General features: G+C 30.4%; 1 long non-coding RNA gene across 2 annotated transcripts; it reads left to right on the top strand.

The window, feature by feature from the left end:
* Positions 1-858: 858 nt before the first annotated feature.
* Positions 859-3,283, top strand: LOC122028733. 2 transcript variants are annotated; one of them, XR_006124939.1, is made up of 7 exons: positions 861-1,018; positions 1,126-1,346; positions 1,421-1,535; positions 1,630-1,772; positions 1,844-2,049; positions 2,989-3,015; positions 3,102-3,283. It is a non-coding gene; the product is annotated as an uncharacterized LOC122028733 (long non-coding RNA). The 2 variants fall into 2 exon arrangements; XR_006124938.1 differs by having other exon boundaries at positions 859-1,346; positions 3,102-3,282.
* Positions 3,284-4,979: the final 1,696 nt, after the last annotated feature.

Genomic DNA, 4,979 nt, shown 5'->3' with positions numbered 1-4,979 from the left:
TTAATGAAGGTGATTAACATTTTTTAGATACATTCATGGTAAAAAAAAATCATTGATTATGTAAAATTAGTTGTTGAGAAGATTTATAGGAACTCATAGGAACTGGTTTCATGTCATTTCAAGTTCTCTAGGCACCTCAACTAGCATTGAAAATTTTATTGTTTTTAAAAGAAATTTATAATCTACAATGAATTTTAAAATTCATCATAGAATCTATAATGAATTTTGAAATTCATCATAGAATCTGTAATGTATTTTGAATTCATCACAAAATCTGTAATGAATTTTGAAATTCGTCACAAAATCTGTAATGAATTTTGAAATTCGTCGCAGAATTTGCAATGAATTTTGAAATTCATCGCACAATCTGCAACGAATTTCAAAATTTATTGTAGATCTGTAGCAAATTTTAAAATTCATTGTAGATTTTATGATGAATTTCAAAATTCATTACAGATTGTATTTTTTTTAAAAAATAAAATTTCCAATGTCGGTTGAGGTTCCTTAAGTGCTCAGAAGGAAATGAAACCAGTTTTTATTGGTTTCTATAAATCACCTAATCATATAGATATCCTCAAATATTAATTGTACCTAATATATTGAAATCATTGATTTTATGAAGGTGAATAACATTTTTCAGACACATTCATGGTAAAAAAAATATCGATTGGGTAAAATTATTGGTTGAGAAGATTTATAAAATTAGGGGATTTATAGGAACCCATAAAAATTAATTTCATATCATTTTGAGCTCTCTATGTATCTCAACCGATCTCTAGATAATTTAAATTTATATATAAAAAAATCTCAAATCTACTATGAATTTGAAATTTGTTGTAGAATCTACCAAGAATTTTAAAATTGATCGCAGATCTACAATGAATATAGCATCAAATTTATTTTTATCGTAAATGAAGCCTAAGTATTTAACCCACCCGATCCCTTTTACCCTTTGCCCTAATTTTACATGGCGGCAACGATGCTAGGAGGAGATTTTATTGCGGCGATTTCCATCCAGGTAAGGTCATCACCCCTCTCTTCCAACTCCGACGAGTCTGTCGACACTCGGCTAGTGGCGGCTGGTGCAACACAACCGATGACTTCTTGACCTTCAACAATGTGAAGCTACCGGACACGTCATGGTCGATGGTGGACTGGAGCATGCGGAGACTGGACAACTGCATGCAGGGCCACATGCCTGAGGAATTGCTCTTGCACAACCTTCACCAGGGCCAACATCAGTGGTAGCGGCTGCATCTTTTGGACCAACAACCTCACCAACATCAAACACTACAACAATGGCTTCAGCCAAGATCTCTACGTTCGATTGGCATGAGCGGATTTAGGTACGTGCGTACATATGACTTTTTTTCAAGTTAATAGTTTCGTAAATTGTTCAATGTGAATGTCTTTTGTTTAGGTGAATCGATGTCTAGTGGCTATAGCAACAAGAGGCATGTAGCAGTGATCATAGTGGCACTACTGTTAGCAATGTTTCTCTTGGCTGCCATTGTGATCTTCCTTTGGAGAAGAAGGTAGACGAGAAACAACAAGATGAGCGAGTGAGAAAAACCTTGAATATTTCCTCGACACCCACATCTCTTACTTTTTGTGGCTTATTCTCCACAGAAAATAATGCTGACGAAGAAGAAGCAATGGAAGAGGAAAACTTAGACATGCCTCTTTTTGATTTGGGTAGGATTGCTAAGGCCAACGGAGACTTTTGCTTCGACAACAAGCTCGGAGAGGGTGGATTTGGTCATGCTTATAAGGTATTTGGGAGTGTGATTGCTACTATATGAGCTTTGTGAGTGAGTTTCCTAATATATATGTGTGTGTGCAGGAAAAGTTGGAGGGTCAGGAAATAGCTGTGAAGAGGTATCGAAGATGTTGACACAGGGCTCAGATGAGTTCTAGAATAAGGTGATGGTGATCGCCCAGCTGTAACATCGGAACCTCGTTCACCTTCTTGGCTGTTGCATTCAGGGGGAGAAAGAATGTTGATCTATGAGTATATGCTCAATGGAAGCTTGGACACATTTTTATTTGGTTAGTTAAATCTCTTGTGATTCAGAAGACTCCAGTTAAGTCGATATGCAAGATGTTTGACTATCCCTTGTCTCATTATCGATCGTCCAAAATAAGGACATATGCTGATTGTTGGATTGGAGAATGTGATACAATATCATACTTGGCATTGCTCAAGGTGTCTTTTATCTTCACCATGATTCTTGATACCGAATCATACATAGGGATTTAAAAACTAGCAACATACTTCTTGATAAGGATATTAATCCGAAAATATTTGACTTTGGCATGGCAAAATTATTTAGTGGAGATGAAACAATAAGAAATACCAAGAGAATTGTAGAAACATAGTAAGTTTTTTAAATTACTCTTTAAGTGCCTCGAGAAGGAAAATTTTAAATTAATTTTATAAGTCATTATCTTTTGATGCAGTAGATACATGTCTTTGGAATATACTATAAATGGAATATTTTCAATGAAATTTGATGTATTTAGTTTTGGAGTGTTAGTGCTTGAGGTTATAACCGATGAAAAGAATAATGGACCTTAATGCACTCATCATCAAAATCTTCTTGGAGAGGTAAGTTAATTAAAATTTTAAAATCATGAAATGTGAATGTGTGTTCATTTTTTTAATTTTATTTTTATCGAAGAGTGCTCTTATTCTTAAATTACCATATCTTTGTGTATATGCTCTTAGCCTCTACTCTTCAAGTATTCTATGCTTCATATCCTAATTTGAAATGTGACAATTAATTGGTGTGTTGTTTATAAAATAAATACATGAAAAAAAATTGAAACACGTTGGGAAGACATTTCATATCAGCAAGCGATGGTGATGATGGTGGTGATGGATTTTCTTGTATAAATTTTATTTATCTCATAATTAGTATTTTTGAACATTAGTTACTTGATTGTAAATGTTTTTTTTTGTGAATACTGTTAATTTTTTTGAAACAGGATTGGTGGACACAATAAAAATCAATGGTAAGTAAAAATTATTTTTTGTGTTCATATATACTAATTTTTTTCCTGTAATCATTGATATTGTTTGTATTTTTATTTTGATGCAGGAAAATAAGGATATTTGAAGAAGATTGAGAAGATTTAGTGATGTTTGGAAATTTGTTGATGTATGGATGGTTTAGAACTTCTTATGATATTTGGATTGTATGGATATTAGATCTTTTGTGATGTTTGCATTTTTATGTATGATATGTTTGGAGTGTTAAGGATACTAGATGATGTTTGCATTTTTTATCTATGATATGTTTGGATTGTAAGAATATTATATGATGTATGCATTTTGGTGTATGAAATGTTTAGATTTTATAGATATTTTGTGATTTTGGATTTGATGTATGAATTGTGATTTGTTTTATGTATAGTTTTATTGTTAGATTGACGTGTTCGATAAAATGTGTATGAATTTGATAGATATTTTTGTATTAACTAGGTTAAATATAGAAATTATCTAATTCTAGATTGTTTTTATTATGTTTTGCTACAAATTGTGCGATGAAAACATTTTCGTCTATCGTAATGTATCAAAAAATAGTGCTAGATTTTGTGATGAATTTTTAGATTCGTTGCATAATCTACAACAATTCTAAAAATTCGTCATAGATTTGTGATAAAATTTGTGATGAAATTTTTTTCATCGCAAAACTATTATAATATACCAACAAAATACTATTAGATTCTGCGATGAATTTTAAAATTTGACGTACATTGTGATAAAATTTTCAATAAAATTATTTTCACCGCAAAGCTATTACAATGTACTGGAAAATACTATTAGATTCAACAACAAATTTTTGGATTTGTTGCATATTTTTGCAATGAATTTCCACATTCGTTGCAAAATCTGCGATACATTTTTAAATTCATCATATATTTGCGATAAAATTTGCAACAATTATTTTCATCGCAAAACTATCATAATGACTAAAAAATACTACTAGATTTTGTAATGAATTTTTGGATTTATCGTAGATTTTTGCAATGAATTTCCGGATTCATTGCAAAAATCTGCGACAAATCTGATAATTTGTTCCAGAATTTGTGATGAATTTAGATATTTGTCGTAGAATTTACAATAAATTATCGGATGGTCACAGATTTTTACAATGAATTTCTAGATTTGTCACAGATTTTGCGATGAATCTGACAAGTTGTTGTAGAATTTGCATCAAATTTTTATATTCAACGTAGATTATATGACGAATTTCGCGATGAATCTAAAAATTCATCACAAAAATCAAAATTTGTTGCAGATCCGAGTTTATAAATTTTATGATCTTCTAAATAACTTTGTGATGAAAATAAGAATTTATTGCAAAATTTACAACAAATTCTTAGTTTCATTGCTAAAATTAGCAAAAAATATAAAAATTTATTGGAAGATCTGCAACGAAAAAAAATTCATTGTAGATCTGCTTTCTAAATTTTATGATATTTACAATGCATTTAGCGACGAATTTTATTCTCATCGTAAAATTTATGACAAATTTCAATTTTTCGTTGTAAATATTTAAGGATGAGTTTTCTGTGATGAAAAATATTCGTCACAGATTTTGTCGCAAAATATTTTTGTAACAATTTTTTGTAAAAAATCATCACCAAATTTATCGCAAAAGGTTTTTTAGTGAAATCTAAATTTGATTTAAATGATCTTGGTTAAATAATAACAATATATAAATTTATGTGATCTCTATTAAATTAGATCAGTTCTAATGAGGACAAGGGACTAAGTTAATGCTTAGGATATGGTTTTTCAATTGATCGTGTGTCAGTCAACTTAAGCTCCTCAAATAAAGAAAATTTATTTTTCTTATTTGTTTATGAATTTTGTGTGTTTGTTTTATGCATATGTGTGAATTGAATTGAATCGATTTTGTTACTGGTTTGTTGGTTTTGTACTAATATTATTATTTTAAATTCTAGATGTC

Source organism: Zingiber officinale, chromosome 10B, assembly GCF_018446385.1.
Source record: "Zingiber officinale cultivar Zhangliang chromosome 10B, Zo_v1.1, whole genome shotgun sequence".
NCBI lineage: Eukaryota > Viridiplantae > Streptophyta > Magnoliopsida > Zingiberales > Zingiberaceae > Zingiber > Zingiber officinale.
This window is presented reverse-complemented; position numbering and strand designations above follow the sequence as displayed.